This window comes from Bubalus bubalis, chromosome X (genome assembly GCF_019923935.1).
Source record: "Bubalus bubalis isolate 160015118507 breed Murrah chromosome X, NDDB_SH_1, whole genome shotgun sequence".
NCBI classification, from domain to species: domain Eukaryota; kingdom Metazoa; phylum Chordata; class Mammalia; order Artiodactyla; family Bovidae; genus Bubalus; species Bubalus bubalis.
Window position 1 is genome coordinate 20,916,034 of NC_059181.1, and position 27,002 is coordinate 20,943,035.

Sequence of the window (27,002 nt, forward strand, 5' to 3'; positions counted from 1 at the left end):
ATGACTCTAAATTTCAGCTTTTTGAGCATTGTGGAGTATTTCCCTGCTCCATCCTCTCTCCCATCCTCAGAGACAACCACATCAGACCTCTTCTCAAAAACTCCTTCCACTGCCTGTTGTCAAATCGCCCTCTTCTTAATGATCTTATTGTAAGGTATAGTTCGGGCCGAGGCAGAAAAGGAGGAGAGATGACCTCAACAGAGGTAGGTTACCTTTATTTAGGCAAGGAGGAGAGTGAGAGAGATCAGGGAGGCTTCATATTTAAAGGGAGGTTTGTGGAAGCGATAAGGAAAACGTTAGTCAGGCGAGAAGTTTTGGGTAATCTTTAGTTGAGATGGCATTTGTAGTTGAACAGGGGGTGGGAGGTTTTAGGCAGGGGGTGATAAGTCCCCTGGGGAGGGTTGATAAGTCCTGGGCAGGTGTAGGGGGTGGGAGGTTTCTGGGCAGGGAGTGATAAGTCCCAGGTAGATGAAACCGGCCCAGAGCATCAGGGCGGAACTTAAATTTTGGTTTTGTTTTCCCCAAAGTTAGATGATTCAGCAAGGGCCTTTGAGACCGTTGTTTTCTTTTCTAGGCCCAGAGACCCCTTCACTTATTTTTTAATTTGCTGATCGAATGGAAGTACTCAGAAAAGAACCGCCTCATCCTGCCATCACAAGTGGGCTTGGTTGCTTGTAGGCATCTATATGCTTATATTTTCCTTCCCTCCTTTCACAACTAGTCTGTTACTGCCCCTGTCTGGGTCAACCTGTCCCCTCTGCATCTGCCACCATCCCTTTTCAACTACCTGAAGACTTGATTCCTTTACTTATTTTCCTTTCTTGTGCACCATAAATTCTCTCCTCTCTCCACCAATACAGGAACATGCTGTGATATTTGCCATCTAAACAGACGACCACAACATGACCTCTCCATCTTGTCATGGCTCAGTCCTCTGCTGTTTCCTCTTCTCCTTTCCCCCTCTTCTCTCTCCTCCTCCTCCCCCCTTGCTTCCTCTCTTTGTTTTCTTTATCAATATTTGCTCTCTAAATGGCCTCAACCAGTCCCATATACTAAGGATTCCAATTTATATCTTACCTTTCATTTGAGCTTCAAATCGACACATCCAGCTGCTGATACGCCTTTACTTGGATGTGTCACCCGCATCTCCAACTTACTGTGTTCACATCTGAACTTCCAGTGGTCCTGTAAAGCCTTTACTTTTCCAGTGTTCACCGTTCTTAAAGGTGCTCTGGCTGAAAATCCAGAAATCATGTTAATTCCCTGCTTTCCTCCTACTCTCACTTCCTCATTCCATTGTTGTCAGCTCTACTTTCCAAATAGATCACAAATCTGACTTTTTATCCATCATTTCCCATTATCCCCCACCTAGGCTGCCATCAAGTCCTGGACTAGCACAGTTGGCCTCTGAACAGCTCCACTTCTACTTTTTACTTGCCTAGAGAATCTTCTTCACACATCAGACATGGTAACCTATTACAAGTTGTAAATCAAATGATGACACTTTCCTGCTCACAATTCTTCAGTGGATTTCCATCGCATTTGGAATGAACGTCCATGTCCTACCATGTCCTGGGCAGATCTGGATCCTACCTATTTCTTATCACTCTCCTCTCTCCCTGACTTTGATCTGGCCACACTGGCCTTCTTGCTGTTTATCAAAAACACCAGGCTCATTTCCGCTCCTAGGCCTTTGCACTTGCTAATCCCTCTTCATCTGAGATCTTTGTATGTTTGATTCCCTCACCAGGAAGTTTGGATATGTCACAGATGGAGGCGAGCATGGCATTAATTGCCATACAAGTCAAAGAAATGTTTATGTTCATTAGATTTGCCTTCCTGTATCATTAGGGCAACTTGAAAAATACAACTTGGAAATGGCTAGCCATTGCTCAGGATTTGATTTTTATTTAGGGGGAAATTTTATTATTCAGGTGGCTGCTGCCTATTCCTGAATCAGATCAAACCCAAATGCGACAGATCTTGGACCACTTTGAGAATTTTGCCTGTGCTTTTGTGACCTAAATGAAGCAATGATCAGTCCCTAAAGAGAATTGATAATCGCAGTCTTAGCCAATCAAATAATGCCTTTCAGAATCCTGCGTTATTTGAGAAAAATTCCTCTTTCTGCTTGGGGAGATGTGGAGAGACTGACTGAGCTCGCTTGGTGAGTAATAAACTCAGCTTTGATCTTTCAGCTCTGCTGGTCTGGTTATTTCAATGTGACAGTGCTTTAATGATTTAATTATCTTCCCCTGCACTGTTTTAGGCCTTTCTTCTCTAACATTTTTGCAGCTCTGGTACTTAACGTTGGTCTCTTTGTTTCCCAGAACTCCTTGTGGGAACATAGTGTTTTTGTTTGCAATGGATGCTACTGACCTGGATTAGGGACCGCCGCCCGGCTAATATAGGTAGTCCGTTCTTCTGAAAGATTATTATACAAAAATCCATTCCTAAAACTCCCTCAAATCTGAATCTTTTTCAGACACACCCCTAACTAACCCCCTTTCAAACAAAACAGAACAACCCCCCTTAACTTTAATTACTCTAGCTATTTATTTAGGTTTCTCTCTGTGGGTGAGATTTACATTAATTAGCGTATAATGAAGCCTGCCCAAACAAATGTATTCCTTTGTTTGCACTCATTTGAACAAACTGAATGCCCTGTATGTGAGCAGCAGAAGGAAGGCATTGAAAACAGCTTCTAGAAACCAGGCCCCCAGACCTCACCTTCCTAGTCCTTCACAAGATACTGGCAGCATTCCCCACTTGGAATTTGTGAACCAAGAGCAGTGGGTTTGTGTGTGTGTGTGTCTTGTTGTTTTTCTACCTCCAGAAAAGACATATTTTCTCAGAAAACATTTCCTTCTCTTCGGCTTTCTGGTTAGTATTCAGGCCACCACCTCTGTTATCAGACGGTGGCAACAGAGCTCTTCGCCTGCATCTTCTGCAAGGTGGCGGGGGAGTGGATCGCACAGTAATGAGCTGTTTTTGCAGGCTTCCTTTGGGAGCCTTTTCTTATATCCCTTGGCAAGAGGAACTAATTCAAAACAGCAACCCAACCCGGGGGCGTCTAAAATTCAGAGAAATTTGGCTGACATGACAGTTCGAGGGTCTCCCTGAAAAATCAGAGCTGTAAATCAAAGCTTTGTTCTTCAAGGGGAGGGGTGGCCAGAGGTTTTCTGGAACCTTATCTAAGTCTTTTTTTAATCCCCATTGTGGTTTTCAGGCCCGCAATGAGGAGGGTAGGGAGCGTGCTGGAAGCAGCTTTTGTTTCCTGGTGATGCTGGTTCATCCTCTGAGCCACAGGAACCCAGAGGCTCAGAGCACATCCTCCAGGGATGCAGTCATGCATGGCTCCCCTCCTCCTGAGCTCAGCCACCTAGACTTGCTTCCCTGGTGGCAGGACCCAGGCATTTTCTCTTTAGACCTTTAGGAGCTAACATGGCGCCTGGTACTTGGTGGCCCTGTCTACTTGGTGGGTGTTTAGTGACCAGTGGCCAGGCTCACGGTAGACCCACACTTCCATTCCCTGAGCCATCATGGCTGCTGTCCCCTCGCGGAGGTGCCTGAGTCCCAGTGATGCCACAGGGGCAGCCATTCCTGCTGGCTCTGGCCTGCAGGTCTTGTCTCCTATGTTCAGCTGTTTGTCCTCCTTTGCATCCTGTTTCTTTCTCCTCAGAATATGGTGATCCTCCGGCTGTAGAGACTTCTCTACCTCTACCCTGAGAAACTTGCTGAAGACACACACAGACACACAGAAGACACCCATACACACAGACACATACATGGACATACACACTTACCCATAGACACAGACACACACAGACATACACATGTACCCATAGACACACAGAGACAAACACATAGGCACACACAGACACACACAAGACACACAGACATAAACACAGACTTACACATAGAAACACACAGACACACAAACACATACAGATGCACACACACAGACACAGCCTTCTGGCCCAGTCTCCCACTCTCCATAATTCCTCAGTCTCCTGTACGTTCACATATCTCCCTTCACCCTCAAGGATCTCGTCATTCTTTTAACCCAGACTGACCCTCTGTTATCCCAGCTTCTACTCTGATGCCTGACTTTTCTCATTCTCCATTTCTGCTCCTTTAGTGGGTTTCACCCCTTCATCCCCTGGCACTCCCCATTATTTAATCTTAATTTAATTTAACCTCCCATATATCTTAATTTGCTGGAGGTTGGAATTGGGAAGGGGTGGTCTTTACCTTTCAGACTGACATTGTGGACAAGTAAAATAGTCAAGCAGTGATAGTTTTAGGGTATGGTAGTAGAAATTATGTATGTTCCTTTTGAGCGTGGAGGGATATTATTAAGAGGATAAAGCTGGATAAAGCCATAATGTTTTGTCTCATTTAAACCAGTGATTCTCAACCAGAGGCAATTTTGCTGCCAAGGGGCCATTTGGCAATGTTTGGAGATGTTTTTAGCTGTCACAACTGGAGGTGGGGGAGGGGGGATGCTCCTGGTATCTAGTGGGTACAGATTGGGATGCTGCCAAATAACCTGCCATGCACAGGACAGTGCCCACGACAAAGCATCACTGGGGCCAGAATACCCTGAGTGCCGAGGTTGAGAAACCCCAGCTTACCTTCTTCTCTCTTCTTCCCCAGACCCTCCTCTGCCCCGTCTCCTGATACCCTAATTAGGGTTCTCACAACCTAATCTTGTCACTTGTGTCCCATGGCCCCAATCTCTGGGTTTTCCCACTGCCTAGAGAGCATTCCATGCTTGGTTTGAATCTTCACTGTGTAAGCTCCCTGTGAAGACACCTTTGCTCATGGAATCTTGGCTGTTGGGAGCAGGAAGGGCCTTCCAAAGTTGACTTTGCTGAGGTCACATAGCTACTCATGGTCTACTCTGGAGGTTGCAGCAAAGAGTCCCCAGTCCCAGCGCCTTTTCCTTCTTACTCACTCACTCAGTTCAGTTCAGTTCAGTTGCTCAGTCATGTCCGACTCTTTGTGACCCCATGAATCGCAGCACGCCAGGCCTCCCTGTCCATCACCAACTCCCAGAGTCCACACAAACCCATGTCCATCGAGTCAATGATGCCATCCAGCCATCTCATCCTCTGTCATCCCCTTCTCCTGCTGCCCCCAATCCCTCCCAGCATCAGGGTCTTTTCAAATGAGTCAGCTCTTCGCATAAGGTGGCCAAAGTATTGGAGTTTCAGCCTCAACATCAGTCCTTCCAATGAACACCCAGGACTGATCTCCTTTAGGATGGACAGGTTGGATCTCCTTGCAGTCCAAGAGACTCTCAAGAGTCTTCTCCAACACCACAGTTCAAAATCATCAATTCTTCGGCACTCAGCTTTCTTTATACTCCAACTCTCACATCCATACAGGACCACTGAACAAACCATAGCCTTGACTAGACGGATCTTTGTTGGCAAAGTAATGTCTTTGCTTTTGAATATGCTGTCTAGGTTGGTCATAACTTTCCTTCCAAGGGTAAGCGTCTTTTAATCTCATGGCTGCAATCACCATCTGCAGTGATTTTGGAGCCCAAAAACATAAAGTCTGACACTGTTTCCCCATCTATTTGCCATGAAGTGATGGGAACTGGATGCCATGATCTTTGTTTTTTGAATGTTGAGCTTTAAGCCAAGTTTTTCACTCTCCTCTTTCACTTTCATCAAGAGGCTCTTTAGTTCTTCTTCACTTTCTGCCATAAGGGTGGTGTCATCTGCATATCTGAGGTTGTTGATATTTCTCCTGGCAATCTTGATTCCAGCTTGTGCTTCTTCCAGCCCAGTGTTTCTCATGGTATACTCTGCATACTTACTCACTTCTTTGGGTCAAATAGAAGAAATCCAAGCTGCCTGCTTGTATTTCTTCTACAGGACGAGAGTCAGCTGGATGGGGCTTATTGAAATAGGGATTCACTAAGGCGCCTCGCAGTTTGTTTTTCGGGGTTGCGTGCTCTAGTGCTCTGTCACAGGTCCCTGCCAGCCACAGGGCATGGCTTAGGCACCTCCCTGTCCTCCTAGGGAGGATGCCCTGATGTGCAGGGCCATGCTGGGCAGGACATCAGGGACAACAGCCTTGGGCAGGCTGTGTTCATGCTGCACTGATGTAGCCAACTGTGTACTAAGTCAAGGAGTCCCTGAATCAGGAACAGAGAGGCACGTAAACACAAACTTTCTATAATCAGGAGCCACAGTTTGAGGCGTGTACAGGGCAATTTGGGCAACTTCTGTATCTTTTCTCTCTCACCTCTCCCCAAACAACCACATTTTATCAGTGAGGAAGAGGGCTTTTTTGTGGGAGGGAGAGGGGATGGACCAATGTTTTTCCACATAAGGTCCTTTGACCTACCAGCCTCAGGATGGCTTTAGGGGATGTAAAAATGTGTATTCCTAGACCCACATTTTCCATCTCTGGGAGATGGGGCCTTACTCTTAATGTTTAGCTGGCGCACAGGGTATCCTGCAGTCAGAAGTTAAGAACCACCGACCTAGGCATTTACATGATTAGACTCCCCCCACCCCCCACAAAGAATCTCAGAAAGTCAGAAGCTTGTAGACAGTGTCTGAATGCCAGAGAGAAAATATGTTGCTAAAAAAGACAAAAACAAAGCCACGTCCCTTCTTGGTGACATCTCATGACCATAAGGTTTGTGTGGGGCTTTGAAGATGTAAGGGCCACATCTGGGAATACACATGACCTGCCCAGGAGGAGTCAGGCTTCGCTCCTGTTTCTAGTTTTGAAAGGGCTGGCAGTGCCTGCTTCTGCTCTCCTGGTGCCTCTTGGGTCCCCTCTTAGGAGGCCTGTTCAAGAGCTCTTTCTTTGAGGGCTGTTGTTTACCCAGCTCTCCAAGGGCACTCAAGGTACCTGCTTATTGATCCACCTTGAACGGGTACCGATATGTTTTAATTGAGAGAGTGCACAGGCTGTGGGTACGGTCCTCATTTTCATAGTGATGCTCACTGTCGTTTTTGGTTTTTGGCTCCTGCCCAAGCATGAATGATTTTTCAGGGGTGGTGACAACTCTGACTCTGCCATCAGCACAGGTCCTGGCTTCATGTCTCTCTTCATTTTGTAGGACCAAACTTTGAACTCCTTTCTCTCCAAAACCCTTAGTCTTTTGCAAAGGGGCTACTGCTGTGCTCTCTGGCTGCTTCACTGTCCTCAAAGCCCAGTGGTTCCCTGAGGTTATACCCTACTCTTCTTTTTGGAAAGAGATGAAGAGCACAAATCCCTGTTTTGTGCTTAAAAAAAAAAAACAAAAAAAACCTGCATGATTATCTGACCTTAGTTGAGTGTTACTTTATTTTTTATTTTAAGTGGGACGAAAAGGAGTAACAGTACCCAAGTTAGTTTTACATACTCCCCAGCAGCCCCTGAAACAACAAAGTCTTGAAATCAGTCTGACCCATCAGATACTCACTTGCTCTCTGCTTCTCATATACCCCAGGACCTTTGCATTTACTGTTCCCACTGCTTTGTGTGCTCTTCATCCGGAAAACCACCCGGCTAGCCCAGTGCCCTTGCTTCCTTCTGCTCGCTGCCCAAAATGTCTCCTCTTCATGGAGGCCTGACAAATTCTGTACACAGTAGCTGTTTTGGTTTTTGTATGTACATCTGCCACAGCAAAAAGGAAATTCCATGAGGGTGGGGTCTTGTTTTTCTGTTCACTGCTGTCATCTCAGCACCTACAACAGTGCCTGGCATAGTAGAATGTCAAGCAACACTAGATGTGTGAATAAGTGAATGGGTATAGAAACAAGGCCTCAAATACTATCTTCTCTTTATATAAATTTTCTCCAGAATGGACAGGCATGTAAGGAGAGAAGTCATGAGTTATAGGAGTCTGAAAAAAAAATGGACTTCTGACCTAGCTCCAAGCCTGTGGGATGGTTTCTCTTCACTGACAACTGCCATTCCTAGAAACCATAGGAAATGTTTGGGGGAAAAATAAGAAAGCTAATTAGAATCTTTTCACTTTCATTAATGGAAACCTTTGTATAAAGTAGGGAGAGCCAGAGCTCTCTGTTTCTGCCTACTAAATCAATATTTGAATGTCAGTATTTTCTGGGAAAATCCAGACTTTTGCAGAGAAGGTTGGACAAGGCACGGAACTAATTCCAAGCATTCTTTGACTCCATTATTCATGTTGCTTCCCCCTCAGTATGGTGTGAGCCACATGTACACTTCTTTTTTTAAATTCAATTATAGTTGATTTGCAATGTTGTATTGATACATGTATATGTCTTGTTTTCAGTAATACCATTTTTCACATTTATAAACTAAAGGATGAATATATATATATATATATATATATATATGCTTTTTATGTCTATGTTTATTTCTATGCATGCCTGTGTTCTCAGTCATCTCTGACTCTTTGTGATCCCATGAACTGTAGCCCATCAGGCTCCTCCATCTATGGGATTCTCCAGACAAGAATACTGGAGTGGATTGCTATTTCCTACTCCAGGGGATCTTCTTGACCCAGGGATTGAACTTGTGTCTCCTGCATTGGAGGCAGATTCTTTACCACTTGGCCACCAGAGAAGCCCCATCTATATCTATATTCCCACCATCCCTAGCTCACATTCATGTAAGAAACAGGAGGGACAACATTTGTATATATTTTTTGGTATGGTCAATCCATTCTCTTTCTCAAGACTTTGGATAATTGAAACGTAAGCTAGTTTCAGTAATTAGTAACTATTCTTGCCAATAGGTTGTGATCACCCATGTATAATTGTTTAAAGATTTACCATCTTCTTGGACTGTCCAAAGCTAGTCGTTCTGAAACCTGCAAGTCATCAGAGCTTCCTGAGGAATTAAGCCTGAATTTCTCCACCTTAGTTCACTTCAGTTCAGTTTAGTTGCTCAGTTGTGTCCGACTCTTTGTGACCCCATAGACTGCAGCATGAGAGGCTTCTCTGTCCATCACCAACTCCCTGAGCTTGCTCAAATGCATGTCCATCGAGTCGTTGATGCCATCCAACCATTTCATCCTCTGTCTTCCCCTTCTCCTCCTGTCTTCAATCTTTTCCAGCATCAGGGTCTTTTCCAGTGAGTCAGTTCTTCACATCAGGTAGCCAAAATTATTGGAGCCTCAGCTTCAACATCAGTCCTTCCAATGAATATTCAGGACTGATTTCCTCTAGGATTGACCGGTTTGATCTCCTTGCAGTCCAAAGGACTCTCAAGAGTCTTCTCCAACACCACAATTCAAAAGCATCAATTCTTCGGCACTCAGCTTTCTTTATAGTCAAACTCTCACATCCATACATGACTACTAGACAAACCATAGCTTTGACTAGATGGACCTTTGTTGGCAAAGTAATGTCTCTGCTTTTTAATATGCTATCTAGTTTGGTCATAGCTTTTCTTCTAAGGGGCAAACATTTTTTAATTTCATGGCTGCAGTCACCATCTGCAGTGATTTTGGAGCCCAAGAAAATAAAGTCTGTCATCATTTCCATTGTTTCCCCACCTATTTGCCGTGAAGTGATGGGACTGGATGCCATGATCTTAGTTTTTTGAATGTTGAGTTTTAAGCCAACTTTTTCACTCTCCTCTTTCACTTTCATCAAGAACCTCTTTATTTCTTCTTCACTTTCTACCATAAGGGTGGTGTCATCTGCATATCTGCTGCTGCTGCTGCTACTGCTGCTAAGTCGCTTCAGTCATGTCCCACTCTGTGCGACCCCATAGGCAGCAGCCCACCAGGCTCCCCCATCCCTGGGATTCTCCAGGCAAGAATACTGGAGTGGGTTGCCATTTCCTTCTCCCATGCATGAAAGTGAAAAGTGAAAGTGAAGTCGCTCAGTTGTGTCCAACTCCTAGTGACCCCATGGACTGCATATTTAAGGTTATTGATATTTCTCCTGGCAATCTTGATTCCAGCTTGTGCTTCATCCAGCCCAGCATTTCTCATGATGTACTCTGCATATAAGTTAATATGCAAAATGACAATATACAGCCTTGATGTATCCCTTCCCCAGTTTGGAACCAGTCTGTTGTTCCATGTCTAGTTCTAACTGTTGCTTTTTGACCTGCATACAGATTTCTCAGGAGGTAGGTCAGGTGGTCTGGTATTCCCACCTCTTTAAGAATTTTCCACAGTTTGTGGTGATCTACTCAGTAAAGACTTTGGCATAATCAATAAAGCAGAAATAGATGTTTTTCTGGAATTCTCTTGATTTTTCAATGATCCAACGGATGTTGGCAGTTTGATCTCTGGCTCCTCTGCCTTTCGTAAATCCAGCTTGAACATCTGGAAGTTCACGGTTCATGTACTGTTGAAGCCTGGCTTGGAGAATTTTGAGCATTACTTTGCTAGCATGTGAGATGAGTGGAACTGTGTGGTAGTGTGAGCATTCTTTGGCATTGCCTTTCTTTGGGATTGGAATGAAAACTGACCTTTTTCAGTCCTTTGACCACTGCTGAGTTTTCCAAATTTGCTGGCATACTGAGAGCAGCACTTTCACAGCATCATCTTTCAGGATTTGGAATAGCTCAACTGGAATTCCATCACCTCCACTAGCTTTGTTCGTAGTGATTCTTCCTAAGGTCCCCTTGAGTTTGCATTCCAGGATATCTGGCTCTAGGTGAGTGATCACACCATCGTGATTATCTGGGTCATGAAGATCTTTTTTGTGTAGTTCTTCTGTATATTTTTGCCACCTCTTCTTAATATCTTCTGCTTCTGTTAGGTCCATACCATTTCTGTCCTTTATTGTGCCCATGTTGGCATGAAATGTTCCTTTGGTATCGCTCATTTTATTGAAGAGATCTCTAGTCTTTTCCAGTCTATTGTTGTCCTCTCTTTCTTTGCACTGATCACGAAGAAGGCTTTCTTATCTCTCCGTCTCAGCACTCCTAATAACTGAAGTTCTCTGTCGGAGGACTGTCCTGTGCACTGTAGGAGGTTGAGCAGCCTCCCTGGCCTCTACCTACTAGTTGTTAATAGTAATAGCCTCCTTCTCCTAGTTCTGAGGACCCATCTGTCTCCAGATGTGGCCACATGTCCCCTGGGGCCAGAACCATCCCCCAGCTGAGAACCACTGAGATAAAGCCACAGTTCAGGTGCTGGGGGATTGTGATTGAGCAGGGGCCTGAGAGTGTGTGCATGAAAGCAGCCACCCCAGGTGAGTGACTCAATCTGCCAGAACTGAGAAGTCCTGCCCGATTTATTCTCCTGGCTGTTGACAACACATTTCTCATTCTGGGCTCTGGCAAGTATCCAGTTTCCAACTAACTGAATGTTGGCGGTCAGCAAAAGATACTTTGGGAGGGAAAATAGAAGAAAAGAAGTTACTGCCCTTTCCTTTCCTGGTTTCCCTCTCCCTGAGGTGAGAGACACTGACTCCAACAAAAGCCACATTTTCGAGGGGCAAAGTTGAAAGCCATGTAGCCTCATTCAGGAAATGAAGGAAGAAATAAGAAAGAGTAGTGTGTGCATTTATCAGTCCATGGGCACCTGGCCACTCTGGGGAAGCCCAGGCCTTTTGCAAGTACGGTGGCTCTGAGGACAAATGCTCTAGGTCACGGTGATGGATTTTAGTGAGGTCTCCGAGGAAGTGGGTAATAATCAGCCTGAGTTAAGAATCTAAAAGGACAGTGACAACTCTGAACACGTGGGTCTCACTTGTGACCCTTTAGCCATACATTGTGATGTGGGTCTTTTTCAGCCTCCTTTCTTTTCTTGTGAGTCTCTGAAGCATGACCCAGCACATAGAGGCCACTGGGTTTTCATCTCTGGAATCATGATCAGAGAGTCATCAGAATGGAGATGTAGGACCCATGGAGATCTGGCTCATCCTTATATATAAGGCTTCTCATTTCTTTCACTGTCTTTTTTCTTTTCTTATAAAAACATGAGATGGTAGTTATTTATGTGGAAGTCAAACTATGAAATTGACATTTTCATATATTAAAAAAATGATAACGTATGGGTGATTTCCTGTAGCTAACCCTAATCTCTATATCTTCTCCTCCCCCTCCCCCTTCTCTGTCTATCTGGCTCAGTCTCTTTTCAGGGCTCCATTCTCTATTTTCTTGCCTTTACAAGCACATATGTATTATGCAGAATACCAGCTGTGAAGGTCAGTAGACATTAACGGGAAAAAATTAAGAAAAAGAACAGGTTTCAAATTTCAGTAAGTGTTAATTTGAAAACCCACTGATGCACTTCGTATATCTGGAAGGGAGGTCCTGTTGTCCAGCTGAGGCAATGGCATGTGAAATTCTTGATCCTGCAGAATGGACCACTTCTGGTGAGAATGTGAATTCTTTTGTGTCACCATTCTGGCATATTAACAGGGTTTCTTATTCTTTATTTGTGCTCTTACATTCAAGGGGACTTTTCTGAATGTGGGGATGTAGTATTAGGGGGATTATACTCACTTAATGAATCTTGACCTTCAGATAAAAAATCTCTAAATACGTACTGACCAATAAAGCAAATCTGGCTGGACAGGCTTTGTCAAACCATCTCACTGATGGTCCAGGTGTTTGGTATCTAGTTTCCCATCCAAGTTGGTTTTCTGGATGAGCACTCTGGCCCTTGCAGCATCTTTGCAAGCTTCTTCTAAGTGGATCCTGTTGACTGTCCTTACCCCACTTGCCAACCTCAGTTTTGTTTCCTGGATCACAAATGGAATCTGTCACCTTCTCGTGGCTAAGGCACTGCAAGTCACGACACCTTTGTTCCTCTGCACCTAATATGCCTTCTTTTTCTTTCATTTTTAAAGATGCAACAGTTTTAAGCAAATGCAAAAGCTCGTGGAATGGAGGCATCAGAAATGAGGTCACGTAGAAGTATGGGAGTGAATAGGGCACAGATCCTTAAGAAGATGAGCACGGCCCAGTTTCAGTACTTTAGGTACGATGTGTGACAAGTGCAAAGAAGAGCTGCAGTGTCATGTCACATTTTCTTCTTGTCAAAATCATTTGTGATTATAGTCAGTTGCAATTTTGAGAACCCTGCAAGCTTTTTGATTCATCTTTCCTTTTTGAATCTCATACTATGGAATCATGTCAGTTTTTTACTCACATCTCATTAGGGTCAATAAATTCAAAGCCGTGGTTATTTACTTAACATATACTTCATGGTCAGTAGGTAGGAGGTGATGTGGGGGTTGGCACACAAAGCATGATTGTGCTCTTGAGGGATTTGTAACTAAGTTGAGAAAGCTGAAAATAGCTAAATAAGTCAAAGGAAATATATAAATATGTTGAAGTGCTAAAGACAGGTCGTCAGCTCCTTATCTAAAACATTTAGAGCCAGGACTTCAGGATTCATACATTTTCTCTCATTCTAGAAAGATAGTATGGTTTGTAGCCTGTATAATACATAACAGTTTTAGTAGGGGTAGGGCCATAGCACCCAATAACTAAACTAAACATATAGTAAATAGATATAAAATTAAAAACAATATGTAATAAAGGAAGACTGTTAGTAGGCCAGCTTTGTTGCCAAATGAATTTAAACCAAACCTAAAAGAAAAAGAAAAGTTCTGCTTTCTGAAGTGTTTGGGTTTCAGAATTGTGGGAGGAGACCCTGAACCTTGCTATTTAGTCTTCTAGTCATGTCGGACACTTTCGTGACCCTATGGCCTGTAGCCCACTAGGCTCCTCTGTCCATGGGATTCTCTAGGCAAGAATACTGGAGTGGGTTGCCATTTCCCCCTCCAGGGGATCTTTCCCACCCAGGGATCGAACCTGCATCTCTTGTGTCTCCTGCATTGACAGGTGGATTTTTTTTACCCACTGAGCCATTAGAGAAGTTCTGTGTCCTGGGTATTGACTAATATAGGGAGCTGCTACTGCTAAGTCGCTTCAGCCGTGTCCGACTCTGCACGACCCCATGGACTGCAGCCTACCAGGCTCCTCCGTCCATGGGATTTTCCAGGCAAGAGTACTGGAGTGGGTTGCCATTGCCTTCTCCTAATATAGGGAGAAGAAATGAATATTTATGATATTGGTAGAAACTCTGATATTTTTCAGCTATAGAATCTGAGGTTCAACCAAGGTGTAATTTGTTCAAAGGTGTGTACAACTCAGCATCATCTGGAAACTTGGAAGAGATACAGATTTCACAGCCCATCCTCCACCCACTGAATCAAAAACCTTAGGGTTGGGCCACAGGTAATTTGTGTTTAGACAAGGCCTCCAGCTAATTCTGATGCATGTTAAAATTCTGAGAGCTGCTGATGTAGCACGTTCATGACAGAGAACCTGAATTCAAACTCAGGTGTTTCTAATTTAAGACACCCCCCCCCCCCCGCTTTTTTTTTAGATACTAGTTTCCTGCTCTCAAGGTAGAAAGAAGCAAGAGATGGTTGAGAGCTCATATAGTAACAATGACTTCAAAGAAGTTACGTTGAAACATGCTTTGCTTTAATCTAATAGATAAAAGCAAAATAATTTCGTAATGTACTTCTGTAGAATATTAGTCTGTTCTTTAATTTTATCAAGAAGAAAAATAAGCATTGATAATTCCCTGTTTTATTTTCTCCATGGTAATATCTCGAAGATGGTATATTTTGCAATTTCTTTAAGATCAAGGTAGTAATTTGTGAAAATTAAGAGTTAAGAACTTTGTTAATGAAAGACATTCTCAAATGTTCTTAAGATGGTTATTGACCAATTATTTGGTATCTTTGATGTAAGCAAGTTTTACTGGTAAGATGATGCATCTTGCTTTTCTACTTTCAACATATTTCTTAGTGTGCAAGTTGACACACTTAAGAAAAAGTCCAGTTGGAAACTATTAAAACATCCCCTTTGCAAGTAAATGATGGTTATTTGTGTGGTCCCAGCTCAACTTAGAAGGCAATAGATTTGAACTTAAAGGGCAGGTTTACGGTACAGAGGAAAGGGAGAAATTGAGGACACTGATCACTTTTCACCTTATTCACTGATAAATGGGATGACTTACTTCTGAAAGTGAAGAGATGGACATTAATATGGCTGTGCTTAGACTGAGACCTGGCAAAACACAAGACTAATACACCCTTAGGACTGTTTTAATAACTCAATGTCATATCGATTTCCTTCAGAAATGGATACTGTATGGCAAACTAAACCACTGCAAAAACAAAATGGCAAAAAATGCTACCAAAATCACACCACTTATGAGTTCTCTTTTTACCATTGTGAGTAAAGTTTTCTTTTATGGGATGAAATGAGTATAATCTGGTATCTTCCACTAGCAATTAATCATATCAATTTAGGGCAGCTGTTCCAGTTATCTCTTGCTGCATAACAAATCACCCCAAGCCTTAGTAGCTTAAACACAATAACAACAATAATTATGCTCACAAATCTGCAATTTGGACAGGGCTTAGTGGGGACAACACCTCCCTATTCCACTCAGTGACTGATGGGACGGCTTGAAGGCACTGGGCTAGAATAATCTGAAGGCGTTCTCACAGGTCTGGCTCTTGGCTTAGCTGTTAGCAGGGGCTTTCTACTAAAATGTATTCTTGTGACTTCTTTGTGTGGCCTGGGCTTCCTCACCAAATAGTGACAGGGTTCCTGGGGTGAATATCTAGAAAAAGGGTCATTTAGAATTGGCAACACCTTTTGTGACCTAGATTCAGAAGTTATGCAGTGTCTGTTCTAGTCATCATAGTTGTAATAGAGTCCTGCCCAGGTTGAAGGGAAGGGTAAGTAGATGGCACCTCTTGATAAGGGAATGGTAAGGTTCTGGAAGAGCAAGTGGGGCCACTGTTGGAAAAGACAATTTCAAGAGGTTAAGAATTACACCTCTGATTTTTTTCATTGTTATTTTTTAACTTTTTATTTTGAAATAATTTCAAGTTTGCAGACAGGTTGCAAAAATAGTGCCGAATTCCCATATACCCTTCATCCAATATCCCCTCATGTTACATACGTCTTACCAAACTGTAGAAAAAACAACAGTGAAAACTGAGAAATTAAACTTGTTACAATACTATTAGCTAAACTTAATAATGTATTTGGATTTCAGTGTTTTCTCCTAACATCCTTTTTCTGTTCTGGGATATGATAGATGGTTCCATATTGCATTTATTAATAGTTGTGTCTCCTTGGTCTCCTTCAGTCTGACACTTGTACAGTGTTTTTTTGTCTTTTATGATGTCACACTTTTGAAGTCATTTTGCAGAAGGTCCCTCAATTTGGGTTTGTTTGATGTTTTCTCATGTTTAGATTGAACTTAGGCATTCTTGGGAAGGATGACACAAAGATGATGTGTCCTCAGTCATGTTGGAGACATGATGGAGTCAGTCCATCAGTCATGATGTTCACATGTGTTACTGGTGATGTTAATCTTGATCTGCCAAGTGGCATCTGTCAGTATTCTTTACTATGAACTTACTATTTTTCTCTTTGTAATTACTAAATATTTTGGAGAGATACTTTGAAACTAAACAAACATCTTGTTTTTACTTAAAACTTTTGCAGAGTAATTTTAGCATCCATTCATGGATCTAGCCCTCAGCAATTGCTGATGTGGTGTTCTAATATTTATTTTTCTATTTTCTTCATTCCTTCTGTATTATTTAATTAGAATTTTTCTCTATGGGAGAGCTGTCCTTTCTCCCCTATTTATTTTTTATTCAGTTGTATATTTATATCAGCATGGAATCATGGATATTTATTTTTAGGTTTATAGCACTCCAGTACTTTTGCTTGGAAAATCCCATGGATGGAGGAGCCTGTTAGGCTGCAATCCATGGGGTCGCTAAGAGTCAGACACCACTGAGCGACTTCACTTTCACTTTCCTGCATTGGAGAAGGAAATGGCAACCCACTCCAGTGTTTTTGCCTAGAGAATCCCAGGGACGGGGGAGCCTGGTGGGCTGCCGTCTCTGGGGTCGCACAGAGTTGAACACGACTGACTTAGCATAGCATAGCATAGCATTCCAATACTATGTTTGTTTTCTTGTTTAAATTGTTCCAGCTTTGGCCATTGGGAGCTCTTTCAGGTTGGTGCCTATGCCATTTCAACATGACTTCATCCTTTTTTTCCCTAATTTTTTGAAGCACTTCTTTACTTTCTGATACCAAAACATGCTCTAGGTTTATCTTGTATTTTCCTTGCCAAAGCCCTGGAATAACAAAGAACTCTAGTTCCTTTTATTGGGAATGGTATTTAGAAACCAAGATCACAGGGCTTAGATGTAAACATTGAAACTGAGTTGTCATATGTATACCCACATCCATATTTATTTCTATATCTATTTCTGTCTTTTAGGGTTATAAACCCGACCCTAACATTATCACATTTGTCCATGTTGATATTTCTGTCTCAAGTTCAACACTATAGAATTTATTCTAACCTTCCCCCTTTCTTTATTTGTAATTTCTTACTCTGAAAGTGGTAACCTGACTCTCATTATCTGCAATATATTTACTTATTTCACTCCTAGAATACGAATTATTTCAGTTGTTAACCCTTAACCCTGTGAGAAACAAATTTAGCAACTAGAGTATAGTGCTTGTACACTGCTCCTTTTTGCCTTTAGACTTGGAGTATTTGCTGTTTTTCATAGTGATGTCAGTCATATCTTTTTTTCCCCTCACTATCTTCCAGGTGGTTAGGTGATTCACTTGTAATACAGTTCAATTTGTCGTAGTCTGCATTATGTCTTCTCCCTCACATCTTAGTTTTTGTTTTAATTTACCTGCAGTAAAATTCACTCTGTAGCATAAAGTTCCATGGACTGTGACAAACTCAGTCATGTGACCACCACTAAAGTCCCTTATAAAACCATTCCATTACTCCAAAAATTTCTTTTGCTGTCCCGTCATAGTCAGTCACCTCTGCCTAACACATCTACCCTTGGCAACCGTGGCTCTGTTTTCCATTCCTATAGTTTTTTTCTAGGCTTTCACATAAATGGAATCATGAAATATGTAGCCATTCATTTCTGGCTTCTTTCATTGAGCAGAATGCATTTAAGGTTAATCCATGTACTTGTGTAGATCAGTAGTTCTTTCCTTTTCATTGCTGGGTAGTATTCCATTGTATGAATGTACCACAGTTTGTTTATCCATTTAGCAGTTGAAGGACATCTGGCTTTTTAGGGTTTGGTGATTTCGCATAAAGCTGCTATAAACATTCACATGTATAGGTTTTTGTGTGAACAAAAGTTTTCATTTCTTTCAGGTAGATATCTAGGACTGTGAGTGCAGATACATAGGCTTGGTATATGTTTAACTTTATCAGAAACTGTCACAGTATCTCCCAAACTGGCTCTATAGTTTTGCATTCCTAACAGCAACGTATGAGAGTTCTGGTTGCTCTTATATTTTTTTTAAGAATGCAAATATTTTTATTGAAGATAGTCATAAGAATATACTTTTTATTACCACTTTAAGACTGTTCATTGTGCTGATCACATGAGAGTTATTGTTCTTTTGAGTCTATTATTTTTAATGAATGTATTCAATGCATATATTTTTCTTATGAACTTAAGTACAAATACAGAGATATTTAGGGGACATTTTCACTTCAAAATGTCATTAAAATTTTTTTAAAGCCATTTTCTTTTTAAAAAATTTTGATTGGAGGATAATTACTTTATAATATTATGATGGTTTTTTGCCATACATCAACATGAATTGGCCGTAGGCATACATGTGTCCCCTCCCTCCTGAACCCCCTTCCCACCTCCCTCCCCATCCCATCCATCAAGCTTATATAGAGCACTGCCTTTGGTTTTCTTGCGTCATATGGCAAACTCTCACTGGCTATCTATTTTACATATGGTAATGTATATGTTTCAATGCTATTCTCTCAAGTTATCCCACCCTCTCCTTCTCCCACTGAGTCCAAAAGACTGTTCTTTACATCTGTGTCTCCTTTGCTGCCCTGCATGTAAGTTCGTTGGTACCACCTTTCTAGATTCCATATATATGCATTAATATACGATATTTGTCCTTCTCTTTCTGACTTACTGCACTGTGTATAATAGGCTGTCGGTTCATCCACCTCATTAGAACTGACTTAAATATGCTACTTTTTACAGCTGAGTAATATAAACTACCATACACCCCAGCAGTCCCACTACTGGGCATATATCCTGAGGAAACCAGAATTGAAAAAGACACATGTACCCCAATGTTCATTGCAGCACTATTTACAATAGCTAGGGCATAGAAGTAACCTAGATGTGGTACTTATTATACACAATGGAATATTACTCAGCTATAAAAAAAGGAATGCTCTGCATTCCTGCCACTGCCCTTTGGTGGTTCTGTGACTTCAGCTCTCTGATAGGTTTGGAATTTAGATATTTAGAATTATTTTGGTTATTTTTTTCATCATCAGCATAAGAGCAATGCTCCTTTTCACTTTCTACATCACAAGTGGGAATCAGAATTAGAAAAGCTTTGATTTTAAAGTTTAAAGAGATAACATAAGTTTAACTGGGAAATTAAGGTCAAAATAATAGACTTTTATTATTTTGGAATGACTAGAGCTTCACTGAATAGAAATATGATGTACTGGGAGGTAATGGGGATAAACATAGTTTTTTTTTTTTAGCTGCCTCCTTTACATCTTTTGTGCCAAGCCATCTCTGCTGGTGTCACATGACTTTGCCAATATTAATTAATCACAGATTGTATATTGAAATGCTTATGGAATCAGAGAGATTACATAAATAGACAGGATTGCATAAATCTTGCTGGATATGATACAGTAGTAAGAGTAGGTCAGGGGCTAAACTAGTTTGGAAATGTATACTCTGCTTTAAGGTAATTCAAGTGAAAATTTATATGTGCCTGTGTGTGTATGTGTGTGTCTTTATCTCCTAACAAGTAAAAGTGTTCAAGGCACCGGCTTTTGTTCCCTGGTTCATTCTGTATGGTTTAGCTGTCAGTTCTGCAGGGAGTGGTCAGCGTGGTGCCAGTAGCACTAGTTAGTAAGTGTTCAACAGATATTGAATGAATGAAGGACTGGTCACAAAAGATGGCAAGAAATCCAAGGCATTATTGATTACATTTTGAAATAGATATTTCTTTCCTTGTGTTTTGAGAACACAATAGTTTTTTTATAGATCTTATGGAACTTCTTGCCCCATCACAGCTTTTGTCAAGATCTCTATATGTCATAAGGAACTAAAATTAAAATAATGAAAGGACTAGTTTTCTATAGCAACACATGGAATATTTCTATATCAGTTACTGAATTAAGTGATAACATTGAAGGATCGATTTATTGCTTTTTGCCATGTAAAATAGCTAATTTGGGTTAGTGAATGGCAGCAAGAAATTTAAGATTAAAAATTCCAAAAAAAAAAAAAATTCTGTAAGCACCACTCATCTCCACCAGTATCATCTCACAACTGTTTCAGGCTGTACAACTATTTAATGGGGATATTTCAGAGAATCAAAAGCAATAAAATAAATGTTTTTATCTTCCATTCATTCCAGTGGGGCAATGTGGGATTTTAGATTAAGATCAGTACTTTGAGGTAAATGTGAAATTGACAAGGCAGAGACTAAGAATTGCCCTGGAGTCTAAATTGAGTGTTTTTAAGAAAAACTGAAGAGACAGAGAAACTTCTTTTTGTTTTGTTTTGTTTGTACTTCTCAGTTGTCATTTTGTTTCCAAAGGATTGAAGAACTTTTTCTTGGGGTAGAGTAGGTACACAAGGAAAATTATAGGTTAGGAGATAAAATGCCTTTTGGGCAGAGGAAAGATTGTGGTAATGGAGATGGCAGATCTCAGGGTGGGAAGGATACATACATTTATACAAAAGAAAGAACTCAGCTCTAACAAAAATTCCCTGGGGTAGGTAAGACACGAGAATAAATTAGGTACAAAGCAGAAGAATCCCTGAAAAATTGTAATATGAATGTAACCAGTCGTTTTCCTCTGAGTCAGACATCCTATATTCACTTAGCTCACGGTTACCTACAACCAATACAACACTGGCCAAGTTTCAGCATCATGTGTTTTCCATCTCTGTTGCTGTTACTTAAGTAAAAACGGCATCTTGTTCATGTTTATCATTACCCTGCTATCTGTACTTCTTTTGTGTGGCTCACTTTTTAACATATAAAAACACTGGTCTGAGACTTCCCTGGTGGTCCAGTGGCTAAGACTTTGTGCTCCCAGTGCTGGGAGCCTGGGTTCAATCCCTGGTCAGGGAACTAGATCCCACATGCTGCAGCTAAAGATCCCAAGTGTCACAACTATCCTGGCACAGCCAAATCAATAAATACATATTTTAAAAAATCACTGATATGCAGTAAAAATTACCTGAGTCAATGTGAACCAGTGTTTCAAATACCACACACCCACACTACCAAGGCATATTCTAGCCATTGATGTAATTAGCATTTCTTTATGCCAAGTTCATTTGAAATCTTGCTTCAGTTTTCCTTTCATGTGATTAAATACTTAAGCATTAAGTCTCAAAGGTCAATTTACATAAATAATGAGGAACCCGAGTCACCCTATCTATGTTGGCCCCTCCTTCTATTGTGGAAGTAAATGCTGTAATATACATGCATCCCACATTGCAAGCCATTTGCCATTTCTATCCCTTAGAAATATTAATACTGAAATACTAAAGAGGCTTGGCTTTCATGGGTACATTGCTGCCACATTTTATCAGTTCAGAGGAAGAACTATGAATTTCATGTGAAAAGGCAGTATTTGGGAGGATGGTATTTATAAATGACAGGGGCTGGAAGGCTAATGTGTTGATCAGACTTCTATGGCTTTGAAAAATAATGGAGCGCTCCCTCTGCATGGCTGTCACTGTGTAGTCCAGGGCATAAATCCATACCATTTAAAATGACAAGACCTTGTATTTACATAGAGACTTTCTCTAAGGAATTCACATCACTCCTTAGGAATGGCTCCATTAATTCTTAAAGCTTTGGGAACTAGAGTGGGAAGATATATGTTTTTGGCCAGTTGTCATAAATGAAAGAACCACGCCAGAGATAGGTTTGTAACTTTTTCAAGGTTACTCTAGCCAAACTGAATTGCCAGAAGTTTGGAAATGCAGAGTAATATCAATTTCCCATGTGGGGGAATGGCTGTATGGTCACTTGGGATATGGGAGGAACATGGCTTTTCAGAAACTATCTTTTATCATTCTTACTCCCCTATGTAATCTGTGACTGAGGGATAGTATCTCTATAATGGTTAATGTTTCCCAAACCGTGGTCCTCTGAACACTAGACTATGCAAGACATCAGGAGGTCTTCATTGAAAAAAATAAAACATGGCTTCCATGGCCAAATAAGTTTGAGAACTGCTTCTTTTGTATTTTTGTTTTGCTGATTCATGATTCGTATTAGTGCAGTAAAAGCTCTGAGAAGTCCTGTAGTGAAGAAATTACTAACTTTAAGTCACAGTTTTCCAGATTTATTTGACCACGGACATAAAGTTTCTTTTATAAGAGCACGTCTTAAAGACTTAATGGACTGCATTTTGAGGAAGGACGTTTCTTATATAAAGGCTCTGGTGAACAGATGCTTCTCAAAAATCTGTTTTTATTCTCTCATCTTTCCAGGCCCACACTCTATGTGGAGGCCTCATTCACAGATGACCTGGGTAGTGTTGGAGCCTTAGAGATGCAGGAGGTATTTTTCAGTGTTGCTAGATGAGGGTCCATGGAAGGAATGAGATGGTGCTGAAAAATCCAAGAACTATACCATAGCTTTTGCACCAATCTCCTTCCAGTTCCTGCCTTGTTCTATCTATTCCACACCCTGATCTGGAGCCTTTGCCTGGAATGGTGCTGTTAGCACAAGTTCTTGTGCCCAATGCATGGTGAAGCCAAACAAATTCAAACAGAGTTTGGAGCAGAGAAAGGTTTATTGCAAGGCTATGTGAGGAGATGAGGTGGCCCATACCCTAAAAAGCCTCAAGCTCCCCAAATGGTTTCCACAAAACATTTTTAAAAGCCAGGTGAGGGAAGGGTTTTAGGGTACGTGATTGGGTCATGCACAGTTCTCTGGCTGATGATGAGGGACGAGGTTTGTGTCACAGGGGTTAACTTTATCAGTTCTTAGACTCCAGGAGGCCTGGGGCTATGTGCTGATGGTCATCAAGTAGGTAACATCTTCTACATCTGCAAAACAACTCAGAAAATTTGCACCAAATACTGTCATCTAGGTACTTCAGAGAGGAGCTGAAACAGAGGATGTGGAGGAAGGGGCTGTCCTGGGAAGGCCCATAGGGTCTTGCTCAGTTAAAGTGCTAGAGTGCCCTGTGTGCTGGGCACTGAGGGGATGAACAGTCACAGATCAAGTAGCAAATATAGTGCTGACCAAGGAGGAATCAAGAACCAATTGGACACGAACTAGGAGGAGTGTATCATTGGGGCACAGAAAAGAACGTGGCTTCTCAGAGTGGATGTAGTAGAGATAGGGGTGATGGCAGGAAATGGGGAGACATGGAATCTCATGTTCTAGCATCTTGACAAGTTTGGCACGTGGCATCCCAGAAAGGGTTTCTGGGCTAGGGCAGGGTCCAAGATGAGGTGCAGCCAAGAGTTGTCTTTCCAGTAGCTCTTGTACATTGCTTAGGCAAATCTGAATTAGCATATTTTATATTTTTAATTAATTTTTTTCTTTTTTTAAAAAGTATTTTTCTTTCTTTATTTGACTGCACTAGGTGTTAGTTGAAGCACACAGGATCTTTAGTTGTGGCATGTGAGGTCTAGTTCTCTGACCAGGGATCGAACCTGGGCCCCTGCATTGGGAGGGTGGAATCTTAGCCACTGGACTACCAGGGAAGCCCCAGTATTAGCATGTTAGCTACTCTCCTACAGGATGTGATAACCGTGTTGCCCTGTCAACTAGCATTCATTTGGAAAATGGGTATTTGTCAATATGGAGACTGATAGCCTGTGGATATGGTATTTTGGTAAGGCAGAAACAACAAAAACAAAAACTATGTCAAGATGATTAGTTGCCTTAAAAAAAGAGAGAAAAATCCGGTGAGAATGCCTAGTTTTAGGAGCATATTGGGTTGTTAATTCTCTTTTTCTTATTCTTCCAACCAGTGCTGTCCTCCCTGCCCCCACAGACATGTTGTCACTATTGTGATCAAACAGGGCAGGAGCTCTCACTCCTCAAGTTCAATTCAGTTCATTTCAGTCGCTCACTTGTGTCCAACTCTTCATGACCCCATGGACTGCAGCATGCCATGCTTCCCTGTCCATCACCAACTCCCGGACCTAGCTCAAACTCACGTCCATTGAGTCAGTTTTGCCATCCAACCATCTCATCCTCTGTCGTCTCCTTCTCCTGCCTTCAATCTTTCTCAGCATCAGGGTCTCTTCAAATGAGTCAGTTCTTCGCATCAAGTGGCCATAGTATGGGAGTTTCAGCTTCAGCATCAGTTCTTCCAATGAATATTCAGGACTGATTTCCTTTAGGATGGACTGGTTGGATCTCTTTGCAGTCCAAGGTACTCTCAAGAGTCCCAACACCACAGTTCAAAAGTGTCAATTCTTCAGCACTCAGATTTCTTTATAGTCCAACTCTCAAATCCATACATAACTAATGGAAAAACCATGGTTTTGACTAGGTGGACCTTTGTTGGCAAAGTAATGTCTCTGCTTTTTAATATGCTGTCTAGGTTGGTCATAACTTTTCTTCCAAGGAGCAAGCGTCTTTTAATTTCATGGCTGCAGTCACCATCTGCAGTGATTTTGATGTCCAAGAAAATAAAGTCTGTCACTGTTTCCATTGTTTCCCCATCTCCTCAAATGCCATTTTAATTAGAATGTGGTTCCTGGAGGACAGCATTGAAATGTGACAGGAGTTAGGGGGACCTAGGAAGGTAAACTGGGACCAGTTATAAAGGACTTTGGCTGTCATAAGTCAAAATGTCATGACTCATTCATCAAGTGAAGGAGTTTGAACCCTGTTGTCTGGAAATGCAGATAATGCAGAGTTTTGAAGTTGGCTTGTGGCGTGATTGAATGTTACCCACCTGCTCAGGTGTTGACCAGCCCCTGTATTGCCCCCACCCTCTCATTGTCACCCATTGAAGGACTGTCTCTTCTGGGAAACAGTCTCCACTACAGAGACATTGAAGTCAAGGACATATGTAATCATGTTTAGTGCATCTTAGGTCATGTTTACACATGGTAAGTAAATGGGATGACTGTATGTGTCTCAGGACTTCCCAGGTGACTCAGTGGTAAAGAATCCACCTGCCAACGCAGAAGATGCAGGTTCGATCCCTGGGTCAGGAAGATCCCCTGGGGAAAGAAATACCAACCTACTCCAGTGTTCTTGCCCTGGAGAATCACATGGACAGAGAAGCCTGGTGGGCTACAGTCCATGGGGTCACAGAGAGTCAAACAGGACTGAGCGACTAAACAACAGCAATATGCATCTTCTTTGATTATTATGAAAATAGCAACCAAGAGATAGGTTTTTATTCTTGTAATCAACTATAAAGAATAATTATAATAAACAAATGCAGAGAATTTCATAGTAGGCCATCCAGAAAAGTTCACTGGGTTTATGTGAGTAGATTTTCTTAAGAGCAGGCACCATTCTTCTCTGAACATCTGGCTGGGAATTTCCTGGTGGTCTGATGGTAGGAGCTCTGCACTCTCACTGCTGGGGCCCAGGTTCAGTCCCTGGCTGGGAAACTAAGATACCGCTAGCTGCATGGCATGGCCAAAAACCAGAAACAACAGAAGCGGCAACAACAAAAAGCTTCAAGGCTTTTATTAAAAGTAATGCCTACGAGAGGGAGCTAAGCCAGGCTCAGAGAGCCATCAGACCACAAGGCTTGGGTGACCTGGAGGGAGTGGGGAGGAGGGAGAGTGGGTGGAAGTGTCCTAGAGTGTGGTGCGGTCACAGACAGCTTTGGCAAGGCAGTCAAGGTGTCCTCCAGCCAACATTGGCCATCAGAGGTTTTCCCTGTCCCCTATCAGTGGGCCTCCCTTCCTTAGTACCCCTGTGGCTCTCAGTCATTGGCTTGGAGTAGCCTGTGCGAGATGTAACCCCACCCAAATGCACCAGTGGCTTTCAGAGCACAGCAGCGGGGCCCAGGCCCTCAGGAAGTCTGGGGGGTCGGTACATTCTGTTGGCTGCAGTAATGTACATGATTCAAATTTCTCCTTGGAATTCTCCAAATCTTCACAAAAAGTGTGTATGGGGGCGCAGGGAGGGCCTGTTGTTGATAGAAATGGGAAGATGATGGCAGGTCAGAGATGGTCAGGTTGGTTACATCTGAACATGCCACCTGCCTGCTGTAAAAGATGGAAGGGTTTGCAGCTGGTTTTACCATATACTCTATCCTTCTGCAAATTCCACGGCATCTAATGCCTTCGTGCTGAAAAAGAAAAATGATACTACAGAGGGGGGAAGAGGTAAAATGTTGATTTCAATTTCTGGGTAAAGCTGTCAGACTCAGGAAGTTCTTGACACTTCATTATAGGTAGAAGCACTTTGTGTAGTCTCGTTACATGTTATAACCCAGATAACTTTTGTATTGATACAATTATTCTAAAATAATGCTCCTGTCAGATCAGAGGCAAAAACAATTAGAAGATACCTTTGTCTGAAATCAGCATGATGAAATGTATTAATAAAACACAGTGCATAATCTTGATTTCTTGATAAATTGTCTGCTCTGGAGAGCATGGGCAGCTCTGTAGTGTCTATTGAGAAAACAAAGGAATCCTGTCAAGATGACATCTGCTTCTTCCGTGGAACGTGTTAGGAGTTACGAGGTTTTGAATATGATGCAGTTAGCAGCATCGTGTACTTAATCAGCTGGCAAGGAGGACTGTTTGTTTTCTTTTACGGGCATCTGTGGATTCTAGAATGCAGCTCACATTTGGCTTTACCTGAAAATCAGCAGGACACTGAGTTTGAAGATGCAGACTGAAATTGCTGTCCCCAATCCAAGCGTATCTGAGGGTTATTGTTGTTTAGTTGCTCTGTTGTGTCCGACTCTTTGTGGCCCCGTGGACTATAGCCCACCAGGCTCCTCTGTCCAAGGGATT

The 27,002-nt window shown here is 42.0% G+C and overlaps 1 protein-coding gene across 8 annotated transcripts in view; it reads left to right on the forward strand.

The window, feature by feature from the left end:
• The window catches only part of LOC102403295 (choline-phosphate cytidylyltransferase B-like), a 205,361-nt gene that overhangs the window by 48,287 nt on the left and 130,072 nt on the right, over positions 1-27,002 (forward strand). The window contains exon 1 of one of the 8 annotated variants that reach the window (XM_044936868.1): positions 2,085-2,167. The exons of 6 other annotated variants lie outside the window; for them this stretch is intronic. The gene's annotated coding sequence lies outside the window, so the exon portion shown is untranslated. Of the gene's footprint in view, positions 1-2,084; positions 2,168-27,002 lie in introns of those variants that run through there. One more of the 8 variants, XR_006548598.1, reaches the window with a different exon arrangement.